The following is a 17271-nucleotide window of genomic DNA, read 5'->3' as shown; positions in this document are numbered from 1 at the left end:
CTTCAGAAAAGGAAGGGTTATTATTTTTCCAATTGTATAAATCCGAAGAGGAAAACGGCCAATACTGAAGCTGGCCATCTCCCCCCATGCGGAGTGGAAATGCCTGGGAGGTGGTGGAGTCCACTGCGGGAGGGTCTCTCCTTCCCCGCAGTCGAGACACCATGGGAGAAGGGGGGGGAAACCTCGGAGGTGGTGGCCGCCTCTTCTTCGTCGTTCTCCCTGGCAGAGGAGGAGGGTTGTGCTCTGTACGGCGGGGGGTCCTCTGTGAGAAGGTCAATGAGGGGTCCGCCGCTATCAGGGAGAACCTGGGGCTTAGGAGGTTTGGACTTTATAGAGGGGGTAAGGGCAGGGTAAAGGGCAGATCGGGACGGAGGTTGCGCAGAAGGACCGGGCGGGAGGACGGGAGCTGTCGGCAAGGGAGGAAGTTTAGGAGACACAAACGGTTTGACCCACGGAGGGGGGTCATAGGCAAGTGCCTCCCAGGTGACGATATATGGGACCTGATCCGGGTGTCCGTGGGGACCAGGACAAAACACTCTAGACTTAACCTGAGAGATAATACTTAAATTGAAAGTACCATCCTGAGGCCATCCCACATTGAAAGTTGGCCATTCAGCGGAACAGAAGGTAATCCAGCGCCTCTTCCTGACATCCACAGACTGGTTGGATGCAATGCGCTGGACATCTCCCCAGTGCTGCAAGGTTAAACTCAGAGGGGTAGTTACGGTCTGTCCCATGATCTCGAAAACACTTAAAGACAGAAGAAAACTAACGAAGAACAAAAGAACAACAAACAAATCAGACGCGCGGCGCGGCTTCGGCGTAAAACCGAAAGCAAAAATTCAGACGGGGGCGGGAAGTGTCTCTGTCTCTCGTCCCCCAACAAAGCCACGTACAGTGGCGGAGCTCCAAAAAGTCCGACTCGGGTAGGTTAACTGATACAGAATGGGCCACAAAACGGGCCCCCGAGGCCGCTGGGACGTCTCCCAGGGGCTGCGGCCGGGAATACGAACTCGTCAGTTCTTCCGCGGAACCGCCAGATACAGATCTAGTTAGCTAACTAGTACAGACGCAGGCGCAAACATTGGATGCCGGCACAAACACGCACGAAGACAGAGACAGACACGAAACGACCGCTGGCCAGCTTACCTCCCGGCGGGGGGTCGGTGGTCCCTGGGCAGGGGTCTCCAAATCTCGGTGGGACCTCCAAATGAAAGACCCCCGACGTGGGTAGTCAATCAATCTGAGGAGACCCTCTCAAGGACCAGCGAGACCACGATTCGGATGCAAACAGCAAGAGGCTTTATTGGGAGCACGGGTACCCGGGCGACGCAGTCTATCGGAGGACTGGCGCGCCGAGTGTGGAGTTTTTACCCTTTTTATAGGGCTGGGGCTGGGGAGCAAAAAGCGCGGTTACAGAAGCGAGAAGCGAGCTGGTTGGTTAGTTCGAATAAGGCTTGGGGTATTTCTCGGTCATTTGGGGAAACTGAGGTGGGACTTTTTAGTTCTAAACAATGTCTATTTTCAAGAAATGGGTATGGGAGGGGTACGAGGAAAGGGTCTAATGAAGGTTCAACAATGGGCACACACCTGGTCAGAACATTGGCAGACACACAGGTTCAAGGAGTGGCCAGAGCACTGTGCACCTCTATTTTTCTAAATCAGTGAAGCTAGTTCTGCTAACACTGACGTCTGAGAGCCATCTGTTCTTGGCCCTGAGCCGGGGCCCAGGTGCTTGACCACCGATATTTGGCCCCTGTCCCAGTATTATTCAGCCTTAATCTTTAACTGTTAATCTTTAACTGAACTTTCTTGTAACTTTTGAGAACTCAGCTCTGGTACTTTTTCATGCCTTGCAAAATGGCGTTACTGCAGCTAGCTTGCTAAGCCTGATGGTGGGGTCTTTCAGTGGCTGTGCTAAGCAAGACTATAGCTCTGAAGTTCCATTTTCCATTTAAGTTCATATGTTTCTGTGCTCCCTCTCTCATTCTCCGTAGGAGTGTCAGCTCCTGTGGAGGATGAACTATACCTTGTTCACTATTGACTTTTATGAGAGTGACACCCAGCAGGTAGTTGAAAAACAGCCATGAATCCATGATTGAAGGCAAAGGTGTCTGTTTCACTTCTTCTGGAGTTGTAAGACTCCCTTTGTGGAGGGTCAGGCTGAGGAGATATGGAAAAACCAGTGTGTTCAACCTCATCTTTCAGAGACTAGCTCTCTCTCTCTCTTTCTCTCTCTCTCTCCCTCCCTCCATCCCTCCCTCCCCTTTTTCTCCCTCCCTCCTCTCTTCCTCTGTCTGTTTGTCTGTCTGTCCATCTCTATGTGTCTCTACATCTCTGTCTCTCTTACTTTGTCACCCCCTGAGGAGATTCAGTTCTCCTATGTACAGCCATCCTGGGTATACATTGAGACTGATTCAAGAACCATTTTGGATACTCAAATCCATGAATGCTCAAGAATAAACAAGCAAACAAATAACTGAAGAAATAAATAACTAAATAAACAACTACTTGAATAAATACACTCTGCATAGAACTATCCCACATCCTCCTATATGATCTAAGCCATCCTCCCTACTGTTTAGTCTGGTGTAAATTGTCCTGTGTCATTTCACTGTTCCCTTTGGGAACTGATGACGAGGAAGTGATGTCTGTAATCATATCTTCAAAAGATTTATCCTTCCTTAAGTGTGTATGTCTGTGAGAATGTATGCCGAGTATATGCCAGTGCTTATAGAGGTCAGAGACTGTGTCAGAGGCCCTGGAGCTGGAATTCTAAGCAGTTGGGAGGCGCCAGACATGAGGGCTGGGAACTGAATGTGTCCTCTGGAAGAACAGCCAGGGTTCTTATCCATGGAGCTACCTCTCTGGCTCCAGAACCACAACTTTCTCCAGCTGTTATTAATCCACACTTTAGGCTGAGTCCAGAGATGTTGCTCCCGTGGATACAAGGATGGCTGTATCTCATTAAGTTACACTACATCTGCTCTTCCTTGTCGTTGTCCTCAATGTTGCCTCTGACAACGTTTCTTCCTCATTGCTGGCTTCCCAAAAATCTCGTTCTTCTTTAGATCCAAAACTTTTGGTCTTTCAAGGGCTCCTTGGAAGCTCATTGACTCCCCCCACCCCCTTAAAAGCATACTAAGTGAAATTAACATTTGAATCCCAGCACATTTCCTTCATACTCAGGTAGAGATGTGTTCATCTACCTTGAAGGACATAGCAAGGCTCCATTGCCTCAGAAGATGGAGAGAATCTTAAAGGATGAGTGATGATTGCTGTCTCCAGGACTTTGTACACAACACAGTCAATGTTTGCTCAACTGAACAAAACTGCCATTCTCTGAGAACTGAGTGGAAACATGGAAATGAATTTATATGTGCATCACGTGTAACACAGAGAGCTGCTGATGCTGGTATGTGCTTTTGTCCCAACAATCCTCCAAGAAATCTTTCAGAGAAGTTAGGTGGGCTTCGCAGGACCACACAGCATGGAAGAGGCAGAGCCAAGGTTTAAAGACAGGTATATATTTAATGACAACTTGGCCTGTATTACATAACATTAATTTGATCCCTATGCATTATTGAAATTTTGTAAGATAAAATAGCTACTAAAAAACAGGCATGGCTTGGTAAGCCAGATTTTTAACCTGCCACAGAGTAAAGAAATCCCTGTCTTAGCTCCCACGCGGCACAACACAAGTAGTGTGTCATTTTCCACAAGACTAAGAATAATCTTACATAGTCTTTAGTGTGTGTGTAAGGAGACACAGCCCTGGAAGAATCAAATTATGTTGTATACAGCTCCACATCATTCACTACTGATGCCTAAGGACATTTTTTTCCTCAGGGATAAGACTAGCAAGAGGCAAGGGAGATATATATATATGAATGACAACCCTTTACAACTATTCCTGTGCCTATTAAGTTTATTCTAGGAAAAAAATTATTCTAGGAGATCTTATAATATTACAGTTAATCGCTGTCCTATTGGGCTCACCAGCTGAAGCAACAGTTTAAAATTAATATCTTTAAGACCAGGACCTCATTGAAGTTAAGACTAGGAAAACAGAGGGGTGTTTAAGGGTAAATTTAGCTCATTGAATTTGGCTTGCCCCACCCATGCCCCACCCACCCACCCAAAGAAAGTCATAACAGTTTTAAATGGACTAAAGATCAAAACTATGCAGGGAAAACACCTTTCTGCGCACCGTGACACGGTTCTTTAAGTGTTTCTCTTTACTCTGCCACAGTGACACTTATCCCAGTAAAATGAATGTGTTTTTAAACTTTCAGCTTGTTTTCTAGGGGTGGGGGCTGGCGGCAGCTCTCAAATGTTTCACTTATAACCCTGAGCCACTGCAGCATTAAAAAAAAAAAAAAAAAGGTGTACAAAATATAAAATCAGGACTGAGAGAGAGAGACTTCTATTAACTTTGTGATTTATTTTTCTGAGAGAAGGGCTTCTACTTAAAAAAAAAAAGCAAATTAGGAAAGTACAAAGAAATAAAAAGGAAAAAGAAATGTTGTCCCACTGAGTAGAGGGAATGGCGATTGGTGTGTGGTTGAATTTTCTTCCTAGGTTTGTCTGTCTCCTCCTTAATCTTACCCTTTGTAATTTTTGTGTTTCTTGTTATTTGTTAAGTCACGCTTTTCTGAACAGCAGCAATGGCCTTGCAGATGGAGATACAAGCCCCAGCAGGATGCAGAAGCTGAGCTGCTACGTATGCTTTGACCACAGGATGCTCTGACCGCAGGTTCATCATCTCTGGACCAGAAGCTTACAGGAGTCGAGGTAAGAGACTGACGAGATTCTCAGGTCCTCTCTCCACACAAACACACAGACCAAGGCTTTGCCCACACTCAAGGCCATGTACTACAAGCCTATTAAGAGATTATCCAGGAGGGCTGGAGAGATGGTTCAGTGGTTAAGAGTACTGGGTTGTTCTCTAGAAGACCTGGATTCAGTTCCTACCAACCATATGACGGCTCACAACTATCTGTAACTCTAGGCCCAGGAGATCTGAAACCTTCACTCAAAACACCAATGCACAGCTGGGCGTGGTGGCACATGCCCTTAATCCCAGCACTCACGAGGCTGAGGTAGATGGATTTCTGAGTTCGAGGCCAGCCTGGTCTACAAAGTGAGTTCCAGGACAGCCAGGGCTATATAGAGAAACCCTGTCTCGAAAAACCAAAAACCAAAAAACAAAAACCAATGCACATAAAATAAATCAGTTTAAAAAACAGAGGGAGACGGGGAGGGGGAGGGGAGGGAGAGGGGGAGGGGAGGGAGAGGGATGAAAAATCTATGGGCCAGCTTTCCCTGATTGGCAGATGGTGCTGGTACAAGCCTTTAATTGCAGCACACAGGAGGCAGAGGCAAGTAGATCTCTGAATTTGAGGCCAGCCTAGTACAGAGCAAGTTCTGAGACAGCCAGGGCTATGCAGTTTTGTTAGTTAGTTAGTTAGTTAGTTACTTAGTTAGTTAGTTAGTTAGTTTTGTTTGGTTTTTTTGGAAGCATATTCTTCTGTAGCTGAAAATGACTTTGAATTTCATGTTGCCCTGCCTCCACCTCCAGAGTGCAGGGATTACAGATGTGTGCACTACCCATGGTTTATATATGGCTGGGGATCAAACACAGAGCTTTGTGTTGGACAAGCTGTCTACTAACTGAGCACCACCAAACCAGAGATTTTAAAATGTTCTTTCACAGACTGAAATCCTGTCTTCCTAGAGCAGCTTGCACCTCCTCCAATCATTTAAGTCACTATGCATTTTAAAGAGGGGGAAAAAAAAACGTAGAAAAGACTTTGGGAAGCTGGGTTGGGGCCCCTCTATAAATAGAACTGGGCATGACCCTTCTGTAGGAAATAGAAAGTCAGCTGGTTTATTCCGCACCATCCTGAGCACACAGGCCAAGGGACATTGAGTATGGCTTGTTCTGTTTGTGATGGAGTCAACAGGGCAAAGCCCAGAAGATCAAGGGAACCTTAGCCTTCTCTATCCCTGGAAAACTGTTCTGATCCACAGCCTACACTGGCACGCCTCTAATGCCTTCAGGTATCCTCCCCACCTCTGGGGGATCTGACCACACAGTGTTCTGAGTGACCAGGGTGATTGATGGCAAGCTCCAAAAGGTGCCGACTTCCAAACCACCTCAACCATAAGGTGTGGTGACATCTGCCTTCTCCTGTGGACACAGCCAGCAACTGGCAGTGCTGTTTGCTAAGTTAGAAGGGAAAGAGCTGGGTACAGGCAAGCCACACAGAGGGTTTTAGGAGGTAAGTGGGACCATTAGAGACCAGGTCACTAAGCTGGGAGTCTACAAGGGACATGGGACAGAAATGAACTGGTTAGCACTCTGCCTTGCCAGTGCTACAGGGCTACAATTCTATTCTTTCAAGCTTTCAATGAACATTTGAAGAATTATTTAGTCGCAGATGCAACAAGTACTGTCTGAGGTTTCACACCAGACATTGGGGACAACAGCAGAGGCCCCCACTACCCTGGAGCTTGCTTCTAATAGGGCATCATGAGAAAGAAACAGAAGGATGTGTGTGTGTGTGTGTGTTGCCCAAAGGAGCATGGAATGAAGAACTAATAAACAAAGGTCAGAATGAGGCTACAGTGTGGGTGTGGGGACACTGTGTGCGGACACAGAGAGGAAGGTACTTTACGGACAGTAGCTGGTATCTACTTGGCAGTACAAAGGTGTGGGAGTTGGGGACCATAGACACACTGTACACTTTAAACTATGTCCAGTAGGAGAGGGGATGGAAACCCTGAGGGCTCTGAGGCAAACAGTGATGGGATTAGGCTTCTGCTCTGAGAGGATCATGATGACTGATTGAGTAAAGTCTCAGACCACAGATGAGAACCCTGAAACCAGGGAAGTCTGAGATCTCACATTTTCAGATGATAATTCACAACTGTATCTCTGATATATAACTGACCTGCTCTTTAGTACCCCCTTTTACAGTCGAGACAGAGCCTGGGTATCTGTGAGAGCCTGCATACTCTGCTCCATCTTCTCCCAGTGTTCATATGACTGATGACATCTGAGGCTTCCCTGACTTCTCTGGTTCTGATTCCTATGAGCCTCGCACATTGACTCCCTAAGACTTCCCACTGCCTCATCGCCTGGGTGAATCCTCTGCAACCTTAGCCATCTTGTCTCAGGGATGCTGCCTGCAGCTTGCAGAACAGCGGGTGAGGTGACATCAGTGTGCCTGTAGCTCCTCACTTACACTCTGGTCCATTCTTTACACTTAAGAGTTCCTTCCATATACTGGCTTCCCCTTTTGTACCCCAATTGCCAAGTGCAAATTCAATTCCTTTTGATCCAGACATCGGAACTTAGGCCCGGTACCCAGGCTCATGAATCTACTGTCCTGGGGTCTTTGAACACAGTACTAAACTCTTTGTAAGGGAACACTTGCCCAATGTCACAGAGAAAAATCAAGGAAAAAACATCTGATTCTAACTTTCTGTTTGTCCTATTTATACCCCCATCCCTTGTGAGACAGGGTTTTGCTCTGTAGCATAGGCTAGCCTGAAACTTATCAAGTAGCCTCCAACCCACGGCATCTGCTAATGTTGATCTCATGGAAAGCATCCTTCCACATACTCCCATATCTGGGATGACAGATGTGAGGCACCAAACCCAATTGGTTCTGACTCCTTTATGTCCCAAGCAGCCATGGTTTAGCCCCAGCTTTCCATAGTTGATAATAGAATATGCAGGGTTTTTTTTGGACTCGGTTTCCCCAGACATAAATGAAAAGTTTCGGAACTGTATGTCCTATAAGTGCTCTTGAATATTCCCCATGGCCTAAGCCATTTCTAAAGAATACTGATCTTTGGTCCGGGGATGCTGGCTCAGTAGAGTGCTTGTTGATATAAACAAGCCTTGGATTCCACCCTCCAAACGGCAAAGCTCCGAGTGGTGATACAACCCTGAAATCCCAGTACTCAGGAGGCAGAAACAGGAGGATTAGCAGTTTAATATCACCCTTGCCTATTTAGTTGGAGGCTAGCCTGGGCTACTTGAGACACACACACACACACACACACACACACACACACACACCATTTCAAAAATAAAACCTAAACAAAACCCATCCCATGTGTTTCTGACCTCACTCCAAGCTGTAAGACCAGAGCTCCAGATCAGACTTAAGATCTGGCTATTTGTTCTATTAATCAAAGACCTTCCGTGGTTCTTGTCAAAAACCGTTAGGTCCAAAGGAGAATTCAATTCCTCAAACTCCAAAAGGCAGCCAAAATATCTGAAAATGGGCTAACCTGGCCTGCGGGATGATTTCTTTGGTTAGATACAAGCCAGCATTCCTCGGGAACTCTTGAAGCTGGTTCTCTTCTATCAGAAGGAACCGGTTCCCTTCTGAGGCATAAGGGACATATGGCTACCTGTGGTGTCTGTTAGTATACCAAAGGGCACGCTGGCCTCCGGGTTCCCTCAGCATGACAAGTACCTGTTACATATTTCAAAGTCTAGGCTAGCCTCCTAGCTCCTCTCACCTCCTCCCCCACTCTAAACTTCCCCATTTTTCAGCTTCCTTCCTCCAGCTACTCATTCTCCGTAATACCCCAATATTGTCCCTCTAGCCTCCCTTCTCCTCTCTCTCCTTTGTTCCTGCTTCCCTTATTATGTTTCCTCTATTCTGTAGCTCCTGTTATTCTCCCCTGTCTCAGTGATAGCCCTAGTCACAACCAGCCTGCTGGCCACAGTCAGTCTACTGCTTTCTCTTTCTGCTCTGGACTCTTCCAGTTGCTTCTGGATGTTCTGTCTCTCTTACCTACAGTGAAAACATTTCCTTTAGCCCTACCACTGAGTGGTCACATTGCTGTTTTGTACACAAATAAACGTGGACACCTGCTTCTATGCACTTTTTGAAAAGAATGCTCCCAAGACAGAAAAAGCAATGGTTTCTTTCCAAATGTCTTCTTCCTTTTATAAAAAGAAACTCTGTAAGTGGAGCCTGTTATTTACTTTGTGAATTATTTTAGGGATGTCCTTATTTGCTTCCTATTGCTGTGATTAACACTATAACCAAAGGCAACTTAGAGAGAAAGGGGGTTTACATTATTAATGCTTGCACTCCATCATCCAGGAAAGGCAGTGAAGGAGCTGAAGCAGAACCCCAGAAGATTAATGCTTACTGGTTAGCTCTCTATGGTTTGCTCAGCTTGATTTCTTATACAAGTCAGGACCACCTGCCTGGAAGTGGCCACTTCCATAGTCGGCTGAACCTTCCTGACCCGTCCAGCAGGTTCAGTTATTCGAGGGTCTTGAGGGGACCTTCTCCTAAGAAGTCCAAATGGGGGGTGGGAGAGACGGACTCCAAGTGCGAGAAACAACACAGTCTGATTAGCATCAAGGTGTCACTGTATTAGCAAGGCTCAAGGCTTAAATGCACAAGCAAAAGGGGAAGTACTTCTCAGCAGGAGGAATGGGGCAGCGGAAATGCACAAGCAAAGAAGGAAGCACTTCTCAGCAGGAGGGATGGGGCAGTGGAAATTTTTCTTTTGGCGACTACACAGGGGAAGCAGTAACTTGGTGGTATCAGGGTACATCTTCTGGTCAGGACATCTGGCACTGACTTAGGGCTGGAACAATCTGTGGTTGTTCTCAGAGCGGTGCGTCGGTGGCCCACTTTTGACCCCCTTTTCTTCTTGGGGGGAGAGGCCCAATTCAGAGATCAGGACAATTGTGTTGTCTTAATAGCTCCCAACACCTTCCCACATCAATTAGCAACCAATACAATGACACAGAGACATGTCCATGGGCCAGACTGGTTGAGGCAATGCCTTAATTCAGTTTCCCTCTTTCCCGGGACTCTATCTTGACTCTAGCTTGTGGCATACTATAAAAACTAACTACCACAACTCACCCTTTAAGAGCCTGGCACACAAGTATATTACTATGAAACCATAACCTTTCCTTTCTTGTTTATCCCTAAGATTTCATGTTACTATCATAATATAAAACATAGTCCAATTTCAAAAGTTCCAACATTTAAAAAATTTTTAACACTTTAAAAATTCAAGTTTCCTTCTAATATCCAGCATCTTAACTGAGAACTCCTATAAAATTCAAAGTGAATTAAATACTTTGTATTCCAGGGTATAGTTCAGGGGAAAGCCAAACAAAAGACCAACAATATAAAAAGTTCAGTATCTATCTAGGATCTGACATTTACTATTTTCTGGGATCCAAAAGACTTGAGCAATTCACTTGTCTGGCTCTTCCAATTCCAACCTATAGTTTGTCTGGTAGGCTCATGCTGCCTTGGTTCTACACCTGCCACTGTCCTTGGTGGGTATCAAGTTTCTTGATTTTCCACCAAAAGTGCAATGTCCTGGGCATTCTGAACAGCATGACTCTGACAAGCTTTGACTAAGTCTAAAGTAAAATAAAAATCACAGGGCCCCCAATGGAGGAGCTAGAGAAAGAACCCAGGGAGCTAAAGGGATCTGCAACCCTATAGGTGGAACAACAATATGAACTAATCAGTACCCCCCCCCCCCCAGCTCGTGTCTCTAGCTGAATATGAATCAGAAGATGGCCTAGTCGGCCATCAGTGGAAACAGAGGCCCATTGGTCTTGCAAACTTTATATGACTCAGTACAGGGGAACGCCAGGGCCAAGAACTGGGAGTGTGTGGGTTGGGGAGCGTTGGGGGGACTTTTGGGATAACATTGGAAATGTAAATAAAATAAATACCAAAAAATAAAAAATAAAATAAAAATCTGGAAAAATAAATAAATAAAGGAACTCATTTTACAGCGGAAAAAAAGAGCTCTATTGCTTTCGGTATCCTTGGGTCTCCACTGCAACTGAGGCTGTGCCTTCACCAGGGGCCTTTCTTGCTTCTCCACAGAGACTCTGATCCTTGCAGACAGTGTCAAACCTCAGCTGCTCTCCATGACTCTTCAAACCTGTAGCCTTCATGCCCGAAAACCAGCATCATATAGAAGAGTCTCTCACATTACCAAGTTTAGGCAACAGCTTAAAATGCAGCCTTGACCCTCCAGACCACAGCTCTGTGTCCTGACCCTAGGGATATATTCCCTAGAAGATTTCATCCAAACAATAATTTACTCTTACTAATCACACCAGAATTTTCAGCCACAGCTAAATAGTATGTATTCACCTAGTAACACAAAGGTTTAGAGATATTGATCTCTTGTAAATCATGGTTGACTCTTCAACTCCAACTGACTAGAAAACATAGATTATTAGTTCAAAATATCACATGAACAGCCCAGATCTAGCCTTTGAGGGACTAGCCAGGCCTCCACTATCTGCATTTTTTATTAGATATTTTCTTCATTTACATTTCAAATGCTATCCCAAAGGTCCCCTATACTCTCCCCCTACCCTGCTCCCCAACCCACCCACTCCCGCTTCTTGGCCCTGGCATTCCCCTGTACTGGGGCGTATAAAGTTTGCAAGACCAAGGGACCTCTCTTCCCAGTGATGGCCGACTAGGCCATCTTCTGCTACACATGCAGCTAGAGACCCGAGCTCCAGGGGTACTGGTTAGTTCATATTGTTGTTCCACCTATAAGGCTGCAGACACCTTCAGCTCCTTGGATACTTTCTCTAGCTTCTCCATTGGGGGCCCTGTGTTCCATCTGATAGATGACTGTGAGCATCCACTTCTGTATTTGCCAGGCACTGGCAAAGCCTCACAAGAGACAGCTATATCAGGGTCCTTTCAGCAAAATCTTGCTGGCATATACAATAGTGTCTGTATTTGGTAGCTGATTTTTTAAACATTCTCTTCCAAGTTCCCACAGAGAAAAACATTAAGCTCTGAGTATCCAATCGCTTTCCTATCCCAAAGTTCCAAATTCTTCCACAGTCTGTCCCCAAAGCACGGTCAGGTCTGTCACAGCAGTATCCCTTCTCTGTGGCACCAGTATCTGTCCTAGTTTGCTTTCTATTGCTGTAGTAAACGCCATGACCTATAGTAACAGGGAGGAAAGCTTTATTTCATCTTATGGGTTACAGTTCATCACCTGGGGAAGTCAGGACAGGAATTCAAGAAAGGCAGGAACTAGAGTAGAGACCATGGGGGAGAGTTGCTTCCCAACTTGCTTGGCTAAATTTTGTATATAACCCAGAATGCTTGGGGATGACATCAGCCACAGTGACATAGGCCTTCCCATATCCATCATCAGTCAAGATGTCCCACAGGCTTGGCTACAGGGTAGTTGGATGAAAGGAAATCCTCAACCGAGGCTCTGTCTTCCGAGGTATCTTTAGTTTGTATCAAGTTGATTAAAAAACTAATCAGCAGAGGGGGACTCATGGAAAGTTCCTGATTTTTTCACCCAAAGTGCCACGTACTGGGCACTTTAAATAACGTTGTCCTGACAAGCTTTGACCAATTCTGAATTAAGATTCTGATTTTTAAAAAAAACAAAACAAAACAAAACAAAACAAAACAAAACAAAACAAAACAAAACAAAAGGAAAATATTCAGAGATTCACTTCAGAGAAGAAGCCTAAGGCCCAGAGATGCTAATCAATCTAACTGAAGACACACAGCTGGTAGATGGTAGAGTTGGAAGGGGGCACAGTGCTCTGTGTCCCTGACCTGTATTTTCCCTTCCTGTATGTGAGGGTAGATCTAGGCAGTGGGGGGTTCCACACACAAAACTGTGTGGCACATCCTCACAAGCAAAGGACGCTTTATCCACCCCACGTGACTGGCAATCTACCCCAAAGGCAACTCTGAGAGCAGTCATCTGACTGACAATCTTACCTCTACTCCCCACATCCAGGGAATGGGGTGCTTTTCAGACCTGTGGGTCTTTTAGCTTGTTGAAGTAACTTGATGCAATACACCAAGTGGACCTACGCTGGATAACTACAACTACAATTCTAAATCTAGATCAGTGGCCCAACAAAGACAGACTCACCACCACCCATCCATTTCTTTATGTCGTGGTTCCCTTGTTTTCTTATCTGGAAGTAAGGTGCGGCCCTCATCCCTATGTGATTGGTGAGTGTTAGGAGCCACACTCAACAGGACCTGGCACAGAGTCAGTCTGTGATGCCTTAACAGGACAGACAGATGCATGCAAGGAGGCGTGGGTTTGCTCAGCTCTGGACCCCTGCGGCTCGGCTCTGTTCTTTAGCCTCTGGAGACTTGCATTTCCATCAACTGTGGGACAGTTTTTAGCTGGACTTTAAACAAGTGAAGAGTCTGTAATATGGATGACAAAATGAGTCCAAATATATTTCATGAACAAAATGCACATGTGGACCAAAAGAGACAAAGTTTTGCCACAGGACCCTTCAGGTCCCACTCAATTAGTATGTTAGGGTTTTATGAGGACGTTTGGTCACTAGCAATAGAAAACAACAGAGGCGTAAATCCCTAGGAAACTGGTCATTTGTGTTCACAGCTGTTAAAAAATAAAATAAAATAGAATCTATAAAAGCCAGTGTGTGGCGAGAGGGCCTCTTTGCTATGTTAGATGCCTTTCAGTGTCTATATGCTGGTGTGCGTGAAACTTCTAACTTCAACATCAACTGATGAGCCACACAATGGCCGTTGGGGCTGCAGCCCTCAGTCCAAATTTGGATCAGGGCATAGGAAGAAGAGATGGGGCAGGGGCGACTCTTATCCTCTGAGGACTTTTCCATTTGGTTATAATTTAGTTACAGGAGCTCTTAGCTACACAGAAAGCTGGAAAAAAGATAATCTTTACTTAAGGAAGCTTGCTTTGTCCAAGTCTCTATGAAAAGGAAAAGCCGGGAGAGTGGATGTTGTAGACGTTCTGTAGTCTAAGCTACGCCCTTATTATATTTCTCTGCTTGAATGCTAGCCAAGCCCAGGGCTTTCTTGGTGCCAGTCACTTTTTCAATTCTGGCCTTGGAGAAAATGACAGTGCTTTTTTTTTTTTCTTGAACAAAAATTGTATTACGAGTTTACCACCCTTGTTGGAGACAGCTGCATTTGACTGCTTTGAAATGGAGCTGGAAATCAGAGGACAATTCCATTTAGTCTCCAGGGTTCTGTGTCTGGTAGCTGGCACGTGATACTCTCAGTCTATGGCTACAGAGAAAAAGCAAACTCCCCCAGTTCAGTGCCCTTGGTGCTCACCACTCTTGTGACCACACAAGTCTTGGAGTTGGGGGTTGAGGGTGGGGGAAGGCATTTCTCCCATTTGACAATCAAGCCGTTCTGTAGCAGACTCAGCTGGGCTTATCTCAGCTGTGCCATTGTCTGTCTGATGATGACATCAGATCTCATACTTAAGCTAAGGACCTTATGCCCAAGACTACCTCCTCTAAATGCCAAACAAGCCCCAGCTTGCATAATCTGTACTTCTGATCATGGACTACACATTAGAGATGCCCTGCCTCTTTAGATTCTGTTAATGTGCTCAGGGGAAGTGTGACAGAACTCAGAAAATTAAATTTACTACGTATCATAGTGGATATAATGAGGACCACAGGAGAGATGTCTAGGTGAGGTCTGAGAAGATGCTTCTCATCCCATGCCCTCCCTGCCTGCCACCTTCCTGGGACCTCCAGGGGTGAGCTACTCTATGCCATGCCACCTTTTGCCCTTTGGGATTTCTATGGGGACTTCCTTACATAAGCATAACTGAAGCTTGGTCAACTGTGCAGAAATGCGATTGGGCCGAACAGATGGCAAATATTAACTGTAGAGCAAGCAGGGACATGCTCAGCCTACCTACACAAATCCTTCTGGGTTCTTCTGACACTCCTCCTCCAGGGTACAGGGCAGTGTTCCTTCTGAAATTGGAGTCTGACAACCTACTGTTGGGCAATGGATCCTGGAGAAGTCCCTTATCACCAGCTCCCATATAGAAGGATGGAAGAAGATTATTTTTATATCTATCTAATCTATCTTTAATTGATTTTATCTGAGAATCTCACATCATGCATCCTAAGTGTATTCACCTCTCAGTCTTTCCATGTCTGCTCACCTCCTCTGTGACCTCCTTGATACCCCATCCCACTCCCCCATCGAAAGCAAGTCCATTTTTGTGTTGTCCATATACTCTTCGGAGCATGGTCAAATTTCTAGTGGCCAGTGCCCCCCTCCCTGTACCAGAGGATGAGTTGTCCTAGTTTCTCCTGTTGTGACATTGAAGGAAAGGCCCAGATCTGAGGAACCTGGGGTACCCATCTTCCAATAATCTACTCCAGTAGTCTGTGGCCCATGCTGATACTGTCACCTAGATCAAGTGCAAGGGGAACTGTGGAAAGAAGAGACTGGAAGAAGGTCTGAACAGTAAGGGTGTGTGTGCAAGAAGCTCACTGCCAGGTGGTGGTGTCAGTCTCCCAAGGCACCGGGCATCAGCACTTTAGGACATTTGGGAGGGGTTAATAAGAGGAGTATGTGTTCTGAGAGCTAGAGTGAGGGGTGTGGGGGTTGGGGAGTGGGCCCTAAAGAGGAGATGATCCAGGTTTGCTGTGGGTGTGATGCTGGGGAGAAAGTCTTCTACCCTATGCTCTGTGTTTGGTGCTGGAGGGTTTAAGAGCCATTGGTGGAATTTCAGAATATCTGTAGCTTTACCTCACTCTGCAATGAGCAACCTTAAGGGTTAGCCAAGGAGTTAGAAATAGATCCATGGCAAACAACTAACAACTCTTGATCCACAGACTGTTCAGAGCAGGCAGCCATATTGGTTGCCCCTTTGGTGAAGGTTCTGATGGCTCTATATCACAGCAAGAGAACTTTCCAAACAGGAAGCGAACAGAGAAAGGGAGAGGCCAAGTTTTCTCTGTTTACAACTACCCTGCTGTAACAATTACCAAGGAGGAAAATAGAATTACCTTAATCCTTTTCAATAGTCAGTGAACCAAGAACCTTTCTGTAGACCCACCTCTTTTTTTGGGGGGGGGGTTCGAGACAAGGTTTCGCTGTGTAGCTATCCTGGAACTTACTCTGTAGACCAGGCTAGCCTCAAACTCAAAAATCCGCCTGCCTCTGCCTCCCAAGTGCTGGAATTAAAGGCGTGAGCTATCACCACTGCCCGGCAGACCCACCTCTTAAATATGTCATCATCTCCCAACAGTGTACCTCTGTTGAGTACATCTTTTGGGTACACTAGTATCCAAATTACAGCATTAATGAAGATCATGTGTCAGGCAAGGTGCACAGTGCTCTTGGTGTATATAAACTCATGTAACCCTCACAATCTTATGTTAGGGACTAGCTCTAACATACACACTTCGGTACTGAAATGCAAAGAAGGTAAATAACCCAGTTTGCGTAACTGTTTGACAGGACGATACAACATTATCTATGAAATTCATGCTCAATTGTACAACTTAGTTACAAAACAAAAACATAACTCCTAAATTTCATGTTTCAAGCAAGTTTACAGTTTTGTGTTGGGCCATGTTCATAATTACCTTGACATGGAGCTCAGACAGCACATGTTGCGCATGCCTAGAAGACCTTTTTAAAGCTGAGATTATGACCAAGATACAACTGATGTCTTTAGTTTCAGAAGTTCTCAGGGGCTCATGTTGGACTGAGGAACCTGGGAAGGGGGCAGAGATGGGCAAGCTGGAGGACCGCAGAGAATCCAGGCAGGATAGAGACTCAAGAATGTGCAGCTCCAGAGAGCAGCAGGCATGCGCAATCACACAGTAGTCAGACACAATGCAATTCTTGTGGGTGCTCTCATGGGTTTTTGGTTCTTTTGTTTGTTTGTTTGTTTTTCTGGTAATACTAAAATCTGTGACATGACATGTACATGCACACACAATTATGCCACAGATATTTGCTTTAAAACAAAGCTCTGTATAGCTCTCAAACTCTGCTCTCCCTTCTGCACCTCCTCCCTGTAGTTGCCTGCAGTCATTCCACAGAATACACACTTGTCCTATGAAAGAGGCTTCAAGGACCTGCACACCTAGACCTCTAGAGTGTTCAGCTTCTTATGATGTCCTTGAACCACCACCAAGGCCATGACAAACACAAAGCTTTGTGACATACACAAAGCTAGAATGCCAAGGATGCTTTCTGAAGAAAGAGGAAGCTGGGAGGTATAACCCAACCTTGCACACAAATGATGTCCTGTTATTAACATCCTGCAACTGCATGACATTTCTTGGTTTTTATTTAAGGCTCAGGACAAAATTGACTAATGAAGCTGCCGAGCAGCCTGGTGATGACTAATAAGTCATTTAATGGTTGTTTTCTAAACGAAAATATTAAGTCCCTGATGCATCACAGACTTGCTTCA

The 17271-nt window shown here is 45.5% G+C and overlaps 1 long non-coding RNA gene across 3 annotated transcripts in view; it reads left to right on the top strand.

The window, feature by feature from the left end:
- Nucleotides 1-2274: 2274 nt before the first annotated feature.
- Gm35900 overlaps nt 2275-17271 on the top strand; it is a 29310-nt gene continuing 14313 nt past the window's right edge. The window contains exons 1-2 of one of the 3 annotated variants that reach the window (XR_003955914.1): nt 2275-3415; nt 4645-4794. This is a non-coding gene — a long non-coding RNA (predicted gene, 35900). Of the gene's footprint in view, nt 3416-3452; nt 3523-4644; nt 4795-17271 lie in introns of those variants that run through there. The other 2 variants (XR_868401.3, XR_003955915.1) reach the window with 2 other exon arrangements.

The sequence above is a fragment of the Mus musculus genome, chromosome 5 (genome assembly GCF_000001635.26).
Source record: "Mus musculus strain C57BL/6J chromosome 5, GRCm38.p6 C57BL/6J".
Lineage (NCBI taxonomy): Eukaryota > Metazoa > Chordata > Mammalia > Rodentia > Muridae > Mus > Mus musculus.
The sequence above is the reverse complement of the archived record's forward strand: the minus strand, read 5'-3'. Positions and strand labels throughout refer to the sequence as shown.